The following is a 21,218-nucleotide window of genomic DNA, read 5'->3' as shown; positions in this document are numbered from 1 at the left end:
GGGTTCCTAACATAAATTTATTTTTGTCCACGAGTAATTTCAGGGTCTTTGTATTAGGAACTCCAAAGTCTAGTGGAGTGACATTATTTGAAGGTGCCTCTGTGTCTAGTATTATGAGCCACAGGCAGAAGCAGGTTTCCTTTGTAAATGGATCAGCCCATTAGTAGTTTATAAAATGTCAGCTGAACGAGTGTAAAGACAAACTTGCTCTGGACTTAACAAAATTTAAAACAGGAGGTTAATTTTCAAAAATGAAAACATTTCGATTGAATTGAGTAAATTAAACACAATCACGTTAATTCAAAATACCTCGGAGTTCAGGAAGCACTGTTGTTAACTGCCTTATTCCTTTTCCCCTCACTGAGAAAATAAGATAACCCTTATTAGGCAGAATCTCCTCAACTTTTTTGATGCCACTTACCTCACTTCTCAGACTCCACCACACACATACCTTCAGATGTTCCATAAATGTTGCTTGAAGAGAAATGGACAGATGAGTGAAATTACCCTTCTTTAATTCTTATACTCCTGTCAAAGAAAAGCTCTTTCTTTTGCTTAACTAATCTTTCTGAAACCACATCCTCCACCTGTGCTTTAGCTCCATCCTCCAAAGCAGTTCTTGGACCATTCAGCCTCAGGGACCTGGCTCTCTTGTAACTTCTTCCTCTCTTATAACTTCCACCTGTCCTGGCTCTTTCCATTTTCCCATTCACAAGTAAACAGGTGTCAGCTCTCTTTTCTCTAAGATATCTGTATATGCACATATATGTACATATGTCATTACATATATGTCACAGTTTATTTAGGTATCCCCTTGTTGACAGCTATTTGGTTTGTTTCCAGGTTTATTCTTGTAAATGTGTTCCTGTCTCCTTGCATGCAGGTGTTACCACTTCTCTAGGGTGCTGGTACTCAAGGGTTCTATCCCAGACCTATTAAAATAAAATCTCTAGGGCCATTTCTTTAAAGCTCTAGAGGTAATTCTAATAAGCAGCCTTGGTTGAAAACTATAGGTCTAGGGTAAATGAGAAATAGAAAATCTGGGTTAGAGCATATGAACATTTACTTTTATTAGATATTGCAGGGAAGCGGACTTGGTCCAGTGGTTAGGGTGTCTATCTAGCACATGGGAGGTCTGCAATTCAAACCCCGGGCCTCCTTGACCTGAGTGCAGCTGGCCCATGCGCAGTGCTGATGCGTGCAAGGAGTGCCGTGCCACGCAGGGGTGTCCCCCACGTAGGGGAGCCCCACACACAAGGAGTGTGCCCCATAAGGAGAACTGCCCAGTGTGAAAGAAAGTGCAGCCTGCCCAGGAATGGTGCCGCACACACAGAGAGCTGACACAACAAGATGATGCAACAAAAAGAAACACAGATTCCCATGCTGCTGAGAACAACAGAAGCGGAAGAAGAACACGCAGCAAAATAGACACAGAGAACAGACAACTGGGGGCGGGGGGGGGGGGGAAGGGGAGAGGAAAAAAATAAAAGATATTGCACAATTACTCCCCAAAATAGTTGTACCTATTTTTTTTTTTATTGCCAATTGGCATGGTAAGAAGGATTTTGTGTTCTTCTTCCTTGGTATCACTTGGCATTGTCAGACTTTTTCATTTATCTCAATCAGTTTGTAAACTTATATTTTATTATTATTATTAGTGCAATTACTTGTGAGGTAAAACATCTTTTCACATATTTTTCCATCTGGGTTTTCCTTCTGTAAATAGCCTGGCCACATCTCTTGACCATTTCTCAGTTGATGTATTTGATTTTTTCTTTTGATGTATAGGTGGTTTTAAATATACATTCTATATAATAATTTTTTGTTCTGTGTGTACCAAGTATCTTCTTCCATTCTGTTGCTAGTCTCTAAATTTGTTGGTTCTTAAGAGAAACTACTTGGGCCCAATTCTCAGCTCTGCCACTTGTGACTTGTGTAACCTTAAGGCAGATTCCTTGACCTCTCTTTGCCTTCAGTTTCCTCATCTTTAAAATGGGTATATCAATACTACCTACCTCATAGGATGGTTGTATTGATTAAATAAGTTATTACTTGGGATGGACTTAGAATAGTACATGGTTCATAGTACCCAATAAATGTTAATTATTATTGTATGTTTACAGTATGTTTCCCATATAAAATTTTATTTTTGATGTAGTAAATAAATTAACCTTTGTAATCTGTAGTTGTTTGGCTTTTAAAAGTTCTCTCTGATGTCAAGAATATTTTCCTATATTCTTTTCTGTTTAATTGTCTCAATTTTCATAGGGAGATTTTTAATCAATCTGGAAATGCTTTGGTACGTTGCATGATATGAATTTAACTTTCTTTTCTACCATATGGATAGTGATATAGTCTAATCTTTTATTAGTATCATATTTTCCCTCTCTGACCTGTGATACCACCTCTGACACTGTGGCAGTTTGAGATTATTTGTAAATTCCAAAAAGATTAGTGTGTAAACTAATCTACTCTGGGTGTGCTACTCTTTGATTATATTGGATTCAGTTGAGGGACCCTTGATTAAATTACCTGTAAGATTAGGGCTTTGATTCAACCACATCAGTAAGGTGTGACTGAGGTTGAGTCCCCATCACCTTGGTGGGCTGATGTAAATGGACTCACTTAAGACATAGGATAAAAAGAGAGAGCTTTGCCACGTGACAGAAAGAAGGCTCAAACAGCTAAAGTTCTGGGGAGATGAACCATTTTCCTGGAAGTTTGCAGCTGAAGTGGCTGAGCAGCTGAGAAGGCCCAGAAAGGAATGAGCCCTATGCCAGAGACTGATAAGGAAGCCCAGAGGGAAAAGGGAGACCAGGGGCCAGTGAGCATCTAGCTTCAATACGTGGCAAGTGACTTTGGTGAGAAAGCAACCTTGAGTTGTAGGGCCTTGTAACGGTAAGATTTCCACCAAATAAATACCCTTTATAAAGCCAACAGATTTCTGGTACTTTGCATCAGCACCCCTTTGGCTGACTAATACAGTCACCTTGTATGTTCCCACCATATATGTGTGGGTCTTTGGGGGGTAATCTCTGTCCTGTTTCATCAATTTATTTGATACCCATTGTTTTCATTAAGATATGTTTTTAATGTTGATATTTGAGATATTAAGTAGTTTTTCTTTCTTAGAATGGCAGTTGGCTATCCTTAGACTTTTTTTTTTTTTGGTATGGATTTGAGTACTTGTTTTTGAAGTACCATGAAAATATTATATTGGAATTCTGTTTGTAATTGCATTGAATTATAGATTCATTTACTTCTTTAAGATATTGCTTCTTCCTTTTCTTGAAAATAAGGTGTCTCTCTGTTTATCAAGGTCTTCTTTCCACATCCTTCAGTTATATTTTTTAACTTCATAATGATCCTACAAATCACCTCAAGATCATTTAAAAATTTATTCCTTGATACCTATTTGTAACGTTTATTGCTACTGTAAATTGGATTTATCTTTCTATTATAATTTCTACTTGGTTATTACTGATGTTCAAGAATGCTATTGATTTTTATACATTGAAATTTATCAAGTATTCTTGTAAAGTCTTATTACCTCTAGATTATTTTGGGTTTTTATGTATACAATCTTATAGGCTGCAAATAATACTTTTCTTTTTTACATTTCTAAATCTTTTATCTCTTATCTTTGCTGTTCTTGTTTGTTTTTTGGTCTGTTTGCAATATTGAATAGCAGCAGCATATAAGGATGTGCTGTGATGCATCGTCCAGATACCCCTTCCGGGGTGGATGTGGTACCTCTCCTCTAAGGGCACTGAGAGCAGGCAGCCATCAGCTGGAAGTCCCTCAGGGATTGCTTCCTCTGCAGAAAGCCGCCTTGCCCAAGGTCACACCTTTTCCAGGTAGCCCAAGTCTAATGATGGTTGATCTTGGACCAACTTGAAGCAAATCTGAGAGGCCCTGTGGGCTCCATAGCTTCCCTAGGGTTGGCCATACCATTATTGCGCCTATTTCACAGCTCAGCTCTTCCCTCTGTCCAATCCTGCTTTCTTCCTACACTCTCACTGGTGTTGATGCCAAGGGCACTTCTTAATATTCATCCTGTATGCTCAACTCCAGGGTCTGCTTCCCAGGGTATCCACCCTGCATCACAATGATTTTGGGTGTCTTTGAGATTTACAAGGAACACTTCACTATCCCTAAAAATTCACAGAGTTTAGGGTTACAAGTGACAGAAAACATCTCTGAGTTGTTGAGGCAGAATGTAAACTCCATAAATGTCTACCTGTTTTATTCATGAGTACAGTACATACACTGACAAAGGAAGGAATATATTGAAGGGCTATTGGGCAGCTCAGAAATGACAGGGAAAGTCAGTGACTTAGGATTGGAAAAGCAGAAAAAAATAGAAGAGGGTTTGGCAGGATCACAGACAAACTGAAACCACAGGAAGTATGCAGTGGGGACCTTGCCACTGCAGTGCACAGTTCCACTTGCCTCACGGCTGCCTCTCTCACAAAGCCCCACACAGGAGCAGCATGAGTCGTAATCCTGGCTGCCAGGGACATAGACGTTTTCAACTTTCAAAGTAGGAGATGCACTGTTTCCCTCTTTGGGTCTTTTGAAATCAGGAAGTTCCCAAACAGGAAGAGGAGTTCAAATGCTGGGCAGCCAAAAAACATGAGAAATACCTACTGTAGCTTCGAAAATGTTACTAATTGGCAATGTGCTCATAAATGTTTAACAACTGGCGCCCTGGGGGAAAAAATAAAAGCCCCAATTTGCAGCATTTGCCAATTTCTGTGGCGCAAATGCTCCTACGATGGCTAATTTCTAGGTACCAATGTGATGCTTCTTAACACACAGTTGAGAAGAAGTAAACTCAATCCTCTCTCATGAACTTGTTTGAAATGACTCCTGCACACCACTGCAAAAGGTATTATTGTTATAAGTTTAAGTTTCTTTTTTTGTAAAAAAAAAAATTATAAGAAACCCCACATCCCCCTTTATTTACAGCCCTTCACCACTGATCTTCAGGGAAGGATTGTCTATATCTTCTGACTCCACCAATTCAAATCATTCATCATTCTTCACATGTACTATAAGTCCATCTACTTCAATATATATTGTCTAGTTAGGTTGCAGAGGCTAAATTTCCAATACACTCATTGTACTCTCTGCAGCATTCTATACCGTAAACTTCTGTGTTTTTCATGAAATTCTCTTCTGGTGACGTCAGCAACAACTCACTCCCCTGCATTCTGCCTGATTCTCTGTCTGCTCTTTCTCAGTCTCCTTTATGAGTGTCTTTTTCTGATCTCACCCTAAATCCTGGAGTTCCCCAGGACCCTGTCTTTGCCTGTCTACAAGCTCTTCACTACCATCTTTAAAGTAGAGCTGCTGACCCTAAATCTTCAGCCCTGTTTTTCCATTCAGGTCCAGACTTACACAATTAGTTCAAACTCTTTTAGGTCCATTTGGCACTTCAAATTTTCCATGCTTAAAACTGACCCCATTTTCCTTCCAACCATCCCACTCCCTCACTCTAACCCCACCCTTTCACAGCACTCCTAGGCAAAACTTTCTTTCCCTTCTATATTCCTTATCAAAACCAGAAAGGTGAATGATCTTCAAGCCCCTCCCTTTCCCTAAGCCCACGCCCAATCGTCACCTAGTTTCATAGGTGCTTTCATTCACATAGCCATGGTTGAAGAGGAAGCCCCCACTAATTCTGTGATAAATACAGTATCTTCCTCGTTGGCACCACAGCCCCAAATCCAAGTGCGCTTGTTCAAAGACACATCTGATATCGCCACCTTTCTACTTAAAATCCTTCAGAGATTGCTGAAAGTCCTCAGGAAAAAAAATCCTCTTGTATGTGACATTCATGGTTTATATTATAGTCCTGCTGGTTCCAAGGCTGTTTATTCTGACAGCAGCAGCCTGTTATGTTCCTTCCCGTTCTTGGCGCCACTCCGTCATTCTCTGGCCAGAGGGCATACGTGGTGCTGATACAAAGTTACCCGTGTAAGGGGCGTGGAAAGTGGGGGTAGAGGGTGCCTACTGTAAACCGTGTTCTTTTGTCTAAATCAGAATGGTGCTTGGGAAGCTGTTGTCTTTTAGTGAACAGTAAAATCAAACATGTAATGGATATATGAATAAAATAAGAAAAACAATCATCCCGCAGGTCTTGAAAGCCCGACAGTATTGTGCTTGTTCTGTGCCTACATGGATGTGTATTTCCATCAAAGTATGTGTAGTGATGTGGACCATGCAAGAGCTTATAGATCTCATTTTCGGTTCTGAATGCAGATCATATATTGAACATTTTCTTTTCAATAAATTAATTTTACTTAAAAAAGATTGTTCTCTCAGCTTCCCTTTCCATTCCTATCCTCCTGCTACACAGCAGTGAGGCCGTTTTAATTACTGCCCCTTGCTTCAGAGGTAGGTCCTTCTTGGTCTTGACAATAATGATGACCCATCCCCCTTGTCAATGATTGATTTGGGAACCCAGGGCTAAGTCAGTCAGTGTTCAGCATTTTCCTGCCGACATTTACCAGTGGCGCTGTGGATGTGGTGACCTAAATTGAGCCAAAAAGAACGTAGCCTTGATTACTCTTGGCTGCTTTCTTAGGCTGAACTTGATGCCATGGATGGCAAAACAGAATGATGGAAGGAACCAACCAACCCTGAATATGCCAAAACTTAAATTATTTTTAAACTGATTTGAAATCATCCTAAATATTATAAGGCTTCTCATAATCTAGTCCCTAATTATGTTTTCAGCCTTATCCTTCCTCATTTGTCCTCTTACACTCAAAATATGGTCTATGGATGTGCAGCACTCACATTGACAGGGTGTTGGTTAAAAATTCAGATCCCATCCCAGCCCTACAGAGTCAGAGTTTGCATTTTAAGAAGATCCCTAGGTGATATATGCACATCAGAGTTTTAAAAGCTCTTGATAAGTGGTTCTCAAAGTATGGCACCCAGATTAGCAGCATCAGCATCATTTAGGAATTTCTTAGGAATGCAAATGCTCAGGCACACCCCAGATTTAGTAAATCAGAAACTCTGGGGGTGGGTCTCAGCAGTCTGTGTTTTAATCACTCTGTCTCTTCTCCAATGCATGCATAGGATTTGTATTGTTTGGTGATGCTGATACCACTGTTTCAGCAACCACACTTTGAGAACCACCATTCTACACCATGGGTTCCTAAACTTGGTTGCAATTGAAATCACCCCCAGAGCTCTAAAGACTACTGATGTCTGTATCCCATCCCCCAAAGAATTCGGACTTAACAGATACGGGGTGTAACCTGAGCACTGGGAATTTTCAAAACTCCCCCAATGATTCTCATTTTTAGCCATACTGAACAATGTACAGTTTTCCCCAAACCACAAAGCGCTCTCTCTCTGTTGCTAGACCAGCTCACTTGTTTTTTCCCCTCTCGTCTTTTCTCCCTTTACCTCCTGTTCACCTTTTACAACTTGGTTCAGGTGTCAGGCTCTTGCCGGAAGTCTTCCCTGTTGTCCAAGTTTGGATAAAGTGCCAAGAGCAGTAACCACACTGTCCCCTGCTCTGTTTCTTCTTCCCTATTTTCCTCATTAAATTACAGTCTTCTTGAGGGTGGGTAAATCAGTTGTATGCATTCTTTCCTGGTTTGTTCTAAACCAGGCTTGGCACAGAAATGGGTGCTCATTAAATATATGTTGAATAAATGCATTAGGGCAGAAATTGTGCCATACATCCTGGGTGATTGTTATGGTGTCTGATACATATATTAGTTTCTTAAAAATACATATCAACTTTTCACCACTGCTTCTTACAGATATTCTTTTAAATTTAGCTCTCCCCTATTCCCCTGAATAAAACTAGAAGATTCTATAGATGTAGAAAACTTGGGGAAAAATAAATCTAGGTAAACTTGATTAATGCCATCTGTTTATGACTGGAATAAGGGCCCCACACTGTGTAAATTGTGCTATTTTTCACTGGAGCCAGGATGTGGATTCTGATTAAGACTGTATTACCATGATGACTATATATAGCATAGACGGGATTAAGAGCCTGGTTTGGGGGGCAGACAGTTCCAGTTTTGCTGCTTACTCATTATGTGTGTCTTGGCAGCTGCTTCACTTCTTCAAGCCTCAGTGTCTTACCTCTGAGATCAGGGCAGTTATGTCTGCCTCACAGGGGTATGTACGGATTAAATGAGATGATATTTATCGGGCACACAGCACAATACCTGGTACATAGTAAACACCCAATGTGTGGGTGCTACGAGCTATGAGGGTATTTACAAATTCCATTTAGACTTGTGAGTAAAGTTTGCTGTCATCATTACCGATCAAATTATTTTAAAACCACAAGCTTGGTCTCTTCAGAGTCTTTGCATTTTATATTTAACTCCCAATTGTCCAGAGGCTAAAATGAAAACTATCTCCACACCTGCTTGCCACTCACATAAACTTAGGCTCTTTTATATATTATTTTCACTTCTTTCTCCAGGACAATAGCTGTTTTTCAAAGAGTAATGAAAACCCCCAAAAGATAACCAGAAGGAACAGAAGGATGAGAGGGCTAATTTGTGGCTAACTGGTCCACCAGTAACAAATTAATGATTCTAATTGAACGTTCCTGGGATGAGGCCTCTACAGTAGAGGCAAGTCACAGAGGAAAGGAATCACAGTTTCCCTGGAGGGTGAGTTATAGCCCACAGCTATAAAATATAGCCCTTTGTGTCCTGAATGCTGAACCAGGGCACCTGAAGACAAGAAATGTTTATTTATAGGCATCAATAAAGTGAAAGCATAAGCTGTATGAACAGAATTGGGCTGGTCAAGGACAGGTAATTCCTGCAAATACCTTGTTACTCATTGAAAGTAAATGATCTACTTCTGCATCTTATCATGTTTACACAGTGATATTTTGTGGTAGCTGCTTCCAGGTTCTTGGGTATTTTTAATCTGGGAAAGTCCAGGGTTTATTCGCTCTTCTTTTAAATAAAAGGTCATTGGTAAAAATCAGGAACCATCTAAAACATGGGACACATGGCAATGTGTATTAATTTATTTCACTATTTTCTTCAAAATAATGCCTTCTCACATTGCAAATATAAGACCAGATATTTCAATTAGGAAAACAACCACCATAACAAAAACAACATGCCCCTAAATGGCACTCTCTGCTTTCATTAGGCCATAGAGAGGTACTGTTGTGTGGGCATAGTGGCAAAAGGGAGTAGAGTGAGGGGGAAATAAGCAGACCTACAACTTCCGACGCGAAGCTTTGTTTAACAACCTAGCATCCTATGAAGTAGTTACTATGCATTAGCCCCCTTTTACAGATGACGAATCTGAGGATCAGCAAGATAACTACCAAGTCACAGGGCTGGCTACATATTCTGGGTTTATCAGATTAACAGAATCCTGGGCTTTCCTCAACAATATGAATACTCTTTGTTTTTTCAGGAAAAGAGTGTGTGTGTGAGAGAGTTCCTAACTTACATTACAGCTCAATGCTGATATGGATGAGAACTAGTCTTAGCATGCAGCGGTGAAAATGTGGGCTTGAGTTCTAGATCTGTGTCCTAGTCCTGGGACCTTTGGCAATTTTCTTAAACTTTGTGAACATAAGTTTCCTTATCTGTAAAATGGAATAATATTTGTAGCTAGATTCTTGAGCACATTAAAAAAAAAACAAAAAACAAAAAACAAACAACAATAATGTAAGTCTAAGCAAGATGCTTGGTATTTAACAGATGCCGAAGATGTGTTAACTGTCTTTTGTAAGTGCCTTCTGTTCTCAGAGCTTTGTAGAGGATACAAAGTAGAAAAGATATGACTATTGTCCTCAAGGACATTGGCCAGAAAATGGAGGGAACTTTCTTTTAGATATGGCTAAGGGTTTTTGTTTAATACAGAGGAGACACACTGAGGGGACGGACTTTTGCATATCAAAAAAAAAAGTGTGTTTTGCATATAATATACTTGAAAAAAAATCATTATCTGTGGGATTTCTATAGCACAAAAATTTATCCAGCTGAATTTTGGCTCATTAATATTATTATACATAGACGTATCTCCCCAAATATATTATACAAGATGTATCTGTTTAAATGACAGACACCAAGTACATTAGGAAACTACAAAGGACACTGAGTAAAGTTATTCAAATATAAAATGACTTATTTATTCAGCTATAAATATAGTTATATCTATACACACATACATACACACTTACAAAAATATGTCTTGTGATACATTTCTAAGGTTAATATTCCTTGCAAAGCATTACCAAATTTCAAAAAAAATTTTTTGCTTTATCCTTCTACTGCCTTGACTAGTTCTTATCCATACCCTACAGGGAGGTTCAATTTTCCTAGCAGAAGAAGAAAAAAAAGACATTCATGGGGGAAAGAAATCACTCTACAATCCCCCGATTGTAGACATGCAAAATCATGGATTTTGCGTGTCTAGTCTTCTTCCTATTTGCTCATATATATTTTTTTTAATTGGCACTTGGTAGCAGTTTGCATCCTAACAGCAGACCTATGGTGAGAACTAATTAGGACTGATTAGCCCAGAATCCTTAAATAAGAGATGTGCCTACAATAAAGCAATTTGTAGGAAACCTTTTCTAAACACTTTTCTGTCTGAGTATTAGATGGAATCTTTGATCTGAGTTTTAGATGTGTGAACGAGTGTGTGTTTTACAGTTCATTGTACTTAATTGTGGGTTCCTCGTTGAGTAATACACCCTTTACGTCTTTGGCAGAATATCCCCGAGAAAAGTCGTAAGTTAAGTAAAGTTTAGTTTCCACGGCTCTTACCTCTCTTTTATGAACCTATGCATACTTCTCCCTCTACCCCCTGCCACTTCTGTAACTCCTACTCACAGCAAGCAACCGCCACCACAACCACAAAAAAAAAAAGCACTTTAACGAGAGATTGGTATTTTGTACTATCTTGATTCTTCCTCTTAATTCAAATCTACTCTTTTAAATACATTTATAAAAATGTTCCTAGCTGATAATACTACAAATGTGACAGCTGATAATACTACAACTTTTGCCCTTCCATGCTACTTAATAATAAGAAGGCTTAAGCAAATAAATGAAGTCTAATGTGTAATTTCCAATGCTAGGGAACAAATAGGAACATATTATATTTCCTGGGGAAGGAGACTTGAGGGGATACGTTTAGCTGACTACAAAATAAAGTAGCTACTAGTCTGTGTATGCTTACGGTAGGTCTTATACCTAAAGTAGGCATGGTATTTTTGTCCCAATATCTGAATCCTGGACTCAAAAGTGACAACATCACCTTCATTTAAGAGGAGATCACAGGGGAAACTGGCCCTAAATTCCTTGTAAGTCAATGACGCTGATAAAAGGATCTTTGCTTTAGATCTGGTTGAGAACATCCAAGTCCTGACAGGGTGTTCAGAGAGAGGTAGAGGGAAGGAGCCACTGTGTGCTTGCTTCTCTCCAAGTACTCCTCCTCCTTCGTGGAAGAACTATAGAAGGGTGGCAAGTGGCAGGAATAGATCCTCCTTAACATTCTCTTCTGAGGAGTGACGTGGAAATTCCCTTGAACTTAAAGTGCCAGGAACAACCTCAAAGCTCTTCCCAAAGGCCAACTTTGTGGCCGGCTCTGCACTGTGCACTTCAGATACATTAATCCCACGGACACTGCGCATCACCGGGGGAGGGCGCCATTATTGCCCTCAGCGCTCCTCAGGCAAGGAACTTGCAAGGATCCCGGTTCTAGTAAATCTAGTGACCAATATCTAAAACCTGTTCTATCTGGCTTTAATGCAAATGCACTTTCCCCTTAGCTAGCATTTTAAATACCACACTTCCACTTTTGGTAACAAAGACTATACCTTTAACACTATATTTCCCAGAAGTTTCTTTCTTAACCTCTCTGTCCTCAAAACACTGATAGTCACAGCATTCTACCTATTTAATTGGGCACAGGTAGAGAAAAAAAAAACATTTCCAATTTTGATGGAAAATCTTTTTTTAAATCATGGAATAAAACATGCCAGCGTTTCACCATTTATAACAAATGACTAAAGCCACTCTCAATTCTCTACATATACATCAAACATGTCACATTGGCAAACTGATGCCAGTGGACTGATGGCATTTTCCTAAATCTAAAGCAGTATAATGTCTTATCAGTAATACATCAAAAGAAACAGGAATATACGAAATATGATGGGGAGCCCTTCTTCAGTTGATAAGGAAGTGATGTCGAACACGAGCGCCTCCGTGGAGGTTTATAGAGTAGTAAACCTTGAGACTTACCTGTATGTAAAGATTAAACTGCAACGTCTGGTTAACAGATTTGTAGAGCTTTACAAATACTTTGGTTTCACAAGTTGTGCTTTTATCTACTTCTGGGCTTTATTGCTGGTTTCTGTCCAGGGATAGTCTTCATATAAGTAGAAAGTCAAGTGATTAAACAGTGAAAAGGAGTCAAAAGGTTACCTTTGTCATTGTTGATGTCTTAGAAGTTTAATAAAAAGCACACCTTCCACTGGTAACATACATACAGAAAATGCCCACAGTACCTCCCATTACCAACACATACCCTGTGGGTGACAGGCATTTCATAGATTACAGCCCACAAATAAGGAGATAAGGGCCAAGAAAACGTCAAAGTGGCAGTTCCCCAAGGTTATGGTGGAAAAAATAGCCTATGATTAGCAGTTCATTGCACATATAAAAATGTAATTGCACATATATTGCTTGGGACGAGGTTGAGGCCCTTACATTTTGCACCGGTGAATAAATACATCTCAGTCGCTTCATTAGAAAGAGACACTTTTGCTTTGATGTTATGTGAATAAAGACAACCACCTCAGCATAGAAGAAGCGAAAAATAATTTTTTTAAAGGAAATGTAAAATTCCTTTTTTAGGTCCTCATCTGGGCTGAATGATTCTAATATTACAGAATCCTTCACAAAAGACAGGAAATGACAATGTTAGAAAAAAAGACATTAATATTAGAAGCAGAAAGGAAACCTCAATTACAGTGTGAGGGGGTGGCCTGTTCCTGCTTGCCCTGGCTGGGATGTAGTATTATGTGGACTTATGCCTTCTTGCTCATTCAATGCCTCATGTCATAGGGGCAAGCTACGGAGCCACACGAGCACTCCCTCTTGAGGGAAAGCAACATTCTGACTAGAAAATTGTTTCTCATCTACAGTTCTACCTACTCAGCAAGAGCTATAGTCAACAGTTTTCTTTTTACTTGAATAAAATAATTTATTTTCTGATTGCAGTGAATTCTGTATACTAGCTGCCATTCCAGGTTTCAAAATTCTTTGCCATATAATGTTTTTAAAATCAAGCCATAATCATATGATCAAATGAAAGCCGTTTCTAAATAGAGAGTTATAGATGAGGTATGGTATCAATTTGGGGCTTTCCGAATGCCAATTGTCTTAAAGAGTTTCATCTGAAAGATGCAAACGTATTGAAGTCATAGAATATTTTTTGGCATGGGACTTTATGGAATAAAATCATGGACAGTTAATCCAATGATAATCAGTATGTCCATAATTTTGAGGTTTTCACATTCTTTTTCCTTAAAGTGCTTGGGTATATTGATTAAAAAGTCCATTTTCTAACTGTTGAATATAGGAATAAAAAATTTGCTGGAACATAATATTTGTAGGAATAAAAATATTACTAAATTCCCATTGCCTAAATAATAAAGCCCAAATTCCAGAATCTGGTCTTTATGTCCTATGTGATTTGGTTCAAAAGTACCATTTCGCTTTACTGTTTCTATGTTCCTTATTAAATCCTGCCTATATATTGGATTGTTCATGTAGCCATCAAATATGTATTGAGTGCTTACTAGCTGTGGAATCAAAGACAAATAAGGCACAACTTCTGTCAAACAGCTCACAGTTTAGCAAAAAAGAAAATTCATAACTAGCTACTTAGAATATTGTAAGCACAATATTTGAGGGAAGTTTAAGGCACAAAAGCAAGTACTGACCACTGCCCGCCCGTATGGGGTAATGGCTTCAGGGAGGATATCACAGGGGAGGCAAAGAATAAATTAGAATTCACCAGGTATACCTGCAGGAAAAGGGTGTTCTAGGCAAAGGAAAAGCATGAACACGAAAGCCTGAGACAGGAGTGTGAGTTGTTCAAATACAGCTTGGTCACTGCTGGAACACAGACTGTGGGGATTCATCATCCCCCAAATGCAGTCACTTCATTAATTTCCTTGTTCGTGGCTCACTCTGCCATTTCTGTAGATCAGAGTGGATAATGTTGGTTGCTTTTGGGAACCCAATGTACTTGACTTGACCTTAGACCAGGGTTTCTTGACCCTGACACTACTGACATTTTGAACTGAATAATTCTTTGTAGTGGGAGCCTCTCCTGTGCATTGTAGGGTGTTCAGTAGCATCCCTGGCATCGCCGCCTTACCTAGTTGTGACCATCAGAAATGCCTCCAGTCATTGACAAATGTCTTTTGGAAAAATTACCTCTAGTTGAGATCCACTGACTTAGAATTATGTAGCCACATAGTTTAATATTGCTAAGGGTTATAAGGCCCTACTAGATAAGAAGAGTTATAAGGGGGCGGGGGAGCAGGGGGAATTCTCCACAAATCCATCAAGGTCAGAAGTTTTTTAAACTATTCAGAAAACTGATAGCTATATTAACAGCCACCTAAATACAAATCCAGTCTAATAGATTAGCAGCCTATGTTGGGAGTGTATGGGAATATACATAGGCATGTACAGATTTCCCTGAGAATATGGAAGAATTAGGTCATAAAGCAATTTTACCTAGGAATGTGGGGTGATTGACCACCCTTACAAAGTCATAGTCCCCTTTTTAGAACTATAGATTTTCCACCCATGTTGACAATAACATATCAGTGTCTCAGTTGAGATCTCTGGTCTTATACAACTTCAACCATCTGAGATGGTAACACCCAAACTACTTGAGATTTAATAACTTTTTCCTTTTGATCCCAAGATAATTGATATTTATGTATAGAACTATTTGCGAATCAAAACCATTGTAGTCATATTTTTGGGGAAGGAATTTGTATGTATTTGGTATGATTTACACTTGTAATAACTAAGAGAACTTGACCTCTTAGATACTAGCCTCGTGAATCTAATTTAAAATATGTAATTTAAGTAATTGATTTGAGTTTTTAAAAATTTGAAGTTGGAAATCTTACCAAATTATGTGCAAAAGTGGAACATTTAGGAGTACTAAGAGTCACCATATTTAAAGTTTAAAGTTTAATAGCTTCACAAAAGTATTGAATTCTTGGGACTACTTATTAATCCATTAAATTTCTTGAATGTGTAAGGGAATTTAATTGTTTTGAGCCCCCTGTAAACATAAAACTTGGTAGATCTGTAAAATGTTAATAAATGGAAATAAAATTTTAAGGAAGAACTAAGCTTTTGATTTTTTACTTAAGTAATTATGTATTTCTTTTTAAAACAAATAACTCCTGAAAAATATTGCCTGACTAAGGACATAACCAAACCTCAAGAACATAAAGTCCGTGTTGAAGACTAAGGCACCTTTATGAGGGTGCTCCAACCTAACTTTGCCAATAATGGCACAAATGGGGGGGAAACGGACTTGGCCCAGTGGTTAGGGCGTCCGTCTACCACATGGGAGGTCCGCGGTTCAAATCCCGGTCCTCCTTGACCTGTATGGAGCTGGTCATGCGCAGTGCTGATGCACGCAAGGAGTGCCGTGCCACGCAGGGGTGTCCCCCTCATAGGGGAGCCCCACGCACAAGGAGTGCACCCCGTAAGGAGAGCTGCCCAGCGCGAAAGAAAGTGCAGCCTGCCCAGGAATGATGCTGCCCACACTTCCCATGCCGCTGACGACAACAGAAGCAGACAAAGAAACAAGACACGGTAAATAGACACAGAGAACAGACAACCGGGGGGAGGGGCGGGGGGAGGAATTAAAAAAAAAAAAAAGCTCCACCTGATGCCATGCACTAATGATGGTAGAGTATCACTTATGTAGTATCCTGCTTAAAATGTTTAACCTGAATCCAATCCTGAAGAAACATACAAATCCAAACTGAGGAATACTTTCAAAATAACAGAAATTCTTTAAAATTGTCAGTATCATGAAAAATCACTATCGAAAACAAAACAAAGAAAAAAAATAGAAAAAAAAGGACTAGCAATTGTGTGATCCTTGACTGGATCTAGATCCAAAATATAAAAGTCTCCAAAGAAAATTACTGGGACATTTTGCAAGCTTGATGGGAAAACGTTCCTGTTCTTAGATGCTGTGTGCTGAAATATCTAGGGGTGAAGTCAAAAGATGTCCACAATTTTCACTTAAATGGTTAAAAAATGTGTGTGTGAGTATAGTGCATTATGTCAATTTGGAGGGTATATTGATGTTTATTGTGCTATTTTTGCAACTTTTATGCAGGTTTAAATTTTTCAAAATTAAAAAGTAGTCACAGACAACAGGAACTCATTCATTGTTGATGGGAAAGCAAAATGGTACAGTCACTTTGGAAGGCAGTTTCTTTACAAAGCTTACGATATGACCCAGTAATTGTGCTCCTTGGTATTTACATAAAGGAGTTGAAAATTGATGACTCTACAAAAACCTGGCATGTGAATGTTATAGCAGCTTTGTTCATGATTGTTTCAAAGTGGAAGCGACCAGATGACCTTTAACAGGTGAGCAGATAAACATTGGAATATTGAAACATTATTCAGCAGTAGAAAGAAATGAGCTATCAAGTCACAAAAAACATGGAGGACCTTTAATGCATGTTGTTATGTGAAAGAAGCCAGTCTAAAAAGGCGACATGCTCTATGGTCCCAATGACATGACATTCTGAAAACGATTAAACTACAGAGGAAGGTAAAAGATTAGTGGTTGCCTCAGGTTCAGGGTGGATATGGGAGACGAATGATTGGCGCACAAGATAAATTTAGGGCAGCGAGAACAGTAATACTGTACACAGCATTATGCTTTTTTCAAAACCTAAAGAACTGTACAAAACAAAGAGTGAGCCCTATGGTAAACTATAGACTTTAGTTACTAAGAATGTATTAATATTGATTTATCAAGTGTAACAAATGTACCACATTAATGCAAGATGTTCATAAGAGGGGAAAATTGTGTGGGAGGTGTATATGGGAACTCTCTGTACTATCTGTGCAATTTTTCTGCAACTCTAAGACTACTCTAAAAATATAGTTTATTATTTCAAAATTCCCACCCCCAATTCACATTGAAGCTGTTTTTGCTTCCTTATGAAACTTATATGTCTCAGAAGTTAACTCAAACCTCCAGCACAATGGAACTGACCTGGTTTAAGCCTAAACAAGGTTGAAGGCTTGTTTCCACGTTTTGGCCAATGCCACTTGAAGAGAGATTGCTAAGGGTTTTCCTTCCTGCTTGTGCATCTGGGAGAGCTTCCTGAAGCAAGTCTTTCTCTTCCTCTATTCAGAGTTGAACATGGTGGGAAGCCTGGATATTTTGCAGCCATCTCATTTCCAGCTTGAGCAGGAAACTGCCAGAAGGAAAAGCAGTGCCAGAAGATTCAAGGCAGTGGAGTAGAAACCACTGGATTAAACCAATCCTGAAGAGACTACGTGACCTTTGGGAGTCAATCGATTCCCTTATTGTTTAAATCAGTTTAAGTACTTGCAGCCAAACACATTATCTGATACTAGCCTCCAGTTCAATCTGCCTTCATACTCCACTGCCAATTCCCGCATAAAGCTCACCTTTATATTTTCATACCAAACTGTCTCTGGCACCAGAATTCATCATGAGGAAGGAAATACTTTTGTTTAGCACAATAATTAGCCATGCAGGAAAGAAGGTAGGATCCTGAGGTCAGGGAGATGGACAATAGCCCGAGCCACTAAGTATGTGGATAAACTCCACAATGTGAGAAACGAGTGCATCTGGATTTGCCCTGGGAGAAGCTGGGCAGGGCAAGAAGAGAGACAGACCAGTCCACTAGAGGTTTTCAAACTATTTTTTACATTGTGTCTGTCGCACACATGCCCATGGATATGTGACTGAAATTAAAGTTACTTTTCGTTTTATTTGCCCTTCCTTTCCCTTTTCTTCTCGCTTCCATTCCAGTCGACTGCATTCCATTCCATCCTATCCTCTATCACTCTATTCCATTCTTTATTTCATTTTTTAGAATACTGGTCTTGATCCATTAAATGCATTTCACTGCCCTTTAATTTCACAAAACTGCAGTTTGCAAACAGTGAGTACACAGTTTGCATGTCTCTTTGCATATGTATGTGTGCATGCACATGCTTGGTAAATCAAGGAAGAGGCTGACAGGATAGGGACTAGATATAGCACACTTTAGACCAGGCACGAATCCATAATCCAAGAGAGTGAGGTACTTGCGTTAATATAAGTCGCCCCTACTTCCCTTCCTTCCCCGTGCTGCACAAACCCTCAAACTGCAGTTCACAGAAATCTTGGGGAGTGCTGGACTGGAATTAGGGATATGAGCCAGTCTACATGCCTTGTAGCTCTCAGGGGATATGAAGGCCCAAGTGATTGTGTGACAGAAGCTATTTTCCAGAACACTTTAAACATCCATAACACATTAGCCAGTTCTGGTGGTACTTATCCATTTATATTTTATTCTTACAGGAATCATGTATTAACCTATACTAATAGATTGTAATTTGCTTCAGATTGGGGATTGTGTAATAGGTATAATGTGTTATTCCCCAAATCAAATAATATAATACAGAGTAATAACTAAAAAATGTGCTTTTCCTTATCTAATACATGTAAAAATTATTGGCAACTATTTGTAATGAGCAGCTGAACAGGTAAACTTGATGAAATTTCCTAAACATTTGCCCCATGTTTTAGACATATTAAATGTAATTTAAATGCCTCCCTTGAGATATATAACATTGATACATACATTACAAAAAAAGTCAACATCAATAACCAAATGACTATACAGATTCATGCTGAACACAGTGCAAAGCAATGGCTCGAAAAGGAGTGAAAGTGATGCAAGGGGATGCACTGGCCACGCTAAGGCGGGCTGTAAGGGCTTGAGGATGATCAACAACGGTTAACTCCTCCATGGCCACACTGACCGCATGAGGTGTGTGACCTGTCTATGGTCACACTTACGACTGCACAAGAGTGTGGGGCAGTGACAGGGCCTATCCTTTAGATCAGGGGTCCTAACAAGGGGTCTTTGAGCTTGTATCGAAATTCAAAAAGCCATTATTCTTGTGGAAACATGTTGGTGTGGGTGTGATATATTTATTATTAAATAATACACAGTATAGCGTGGACTTAATAAGGGGTCTCTGGCTTTCACCTGACTGGCAAAAGGGTCTGGGGAATAAAAAAGGTTAAGAACCCCTGCATTAGATGCTGAAACTGACCTGTAGCCCTGGTACAGACCCAAAACTCTAAGAGATCTGGGTATCACAGTAGCTCATGGCACAGACTTATGGGGCTTTGAAATCCTCTTCATGACAATGGATTAAAACATGTACAGGTAAACTAGAGCTGAAAGAAGAAAGGGAAAAAGGAGCATCATGATGGCTATATTTGTATTTAAGCAATTGGAGGCTATCCTGAATGAACCTGTTTTTAGCATACCAGCTTAAGTCTGATGTTGTTAACGTCCTCACAGCCTCATAAAACTAGGTTTTGAACACGTGTATGCATACACACACGAATTTAACAAACTACAAAAGAAAAAGATAAAGTGAAGTTGTTCCTGCAAAAGAAAAATGCAATGTACTTCAGAAATAGACAATCACTCAAGCATATGGGTTGTGTAGGCGTTCATTGGTGAATTTAGACTAACAAGGAAGTGATGTAAATTATACTTATTACACCACTGGGAGAGAAATATATTAAGTCCAGACAGCACATGGACAAAGTACAAGGAACTCATTGTGTAAGGAAACCACGCAATTTTAGTGGGAAGACAATGCATTATATGGTATGAAAACTATCAGTAGCCACTTGGGACTAAAATAGTTTTTAGGGAGTATGATTTTGTTCTAACACTAGAATATATATAGAATATATATATATATTCTTTTTGATAAAGCCCCAAGGTATGCTAAATCTAAAGCACATTGCTGTTTCTGCACTTTTAACTACTTCATGCTGTTGTATTATAGTCAGTAAATTGGAAAGAATAAGAATCTAAGAAACCATCCATGTTTAGATGAAAAATCATAGCTATGGGGAAACACCCAGGGTACAGGTAAGGACTGAGGGAGCTAATAAATTATCTAGCATCCATATAATTTCACCTATGTTGAAGTGTCTAGTAATCAACTGGTAGAAGATTTGACAAATTATCTTGAAAGTAACATGTGGTCTATTCCATGCCATTATCTCATTGGTCTATCCTTATGACAAAGCCTTCTGCAGTGAACTGAAACACAAACAAAGCACAAAGAGTTGGAGAGCTGATCTGGCTGATTGTGTGCTATAAAGAGATCACTCAGAAAAATCAGGGTAGAGTCATTTTAAGTCTAATGCCATCCAACTTATCATTTAGTGACAAAGTCATATCCAAAATAAAGAAGCAATTGAGCATATTAAACAAGTTACTACTATGTTTCATCATAGTTTAGAACAAGTAGGACTTTTCTAATTTATTGGCCCTTGCCTTAACTGAGTATTTTGTATTTCTCAAATGGCACAATTAAAATCCTTAAAAGTAATGTAGTAAAAATATGCTTATGGTCTATTGCCTCAATTTTCAAAAAGCCTTGTAATTGTTTAATGAGCAATTACTTTTATAAGGTTGGTGTTGTAATCACCATGGAAGTACCAAGAAAGCCTCAATGGGAGAGGAGCTGACTCCCATGTCCTCTTCTTAGGACTCAAAGGTCGGCTGGTGTTTGGGAAACTTAAAGCAACAGTGCATTTGGTCTCCCAGCCAAGGGGTAGGGAGAGTGCTTTGATAGGAATGGAGTGTGACCCACAGCCCCTATGGCACTCTGTACACACTTCTCGTTATGATTTCACAAAACTCAATACCCATTTGGGAATGGATTTGAGTCAGTAATGCAATGAGTCAACCTCAGTTTCAGTCTCTGATTTTTATGAGTTACACTACACTGGTTGGTTGAGTATGAAATGAAGGATACTATTTTGCTGGGCTTATTTATATTTTATTTGAGCATACATAATTAAAAAAAGGTACTTGTTCAGTGTTTCTATGATACTAC

This window comes from Dasypus novemcinctus, chromosome 15, assembly GCF_030445035.2.
Source record: "Dasypus novemcinctus isolate mDasNov1 chromosome 15, mDasNov1.1.hap2, whole genome shotgun sequence".
Lineage (NCBI taxonomy): Eukaryota > Metazoa > Chordata > Mammalia > Cingulata > Dasypodidae > Dasypus > Dasypus novemcinctus.
The sequence above is the reverse complement of the archived record's forward strand: the minus strand, read 5'-3'. Positions refer to the sequence as shown.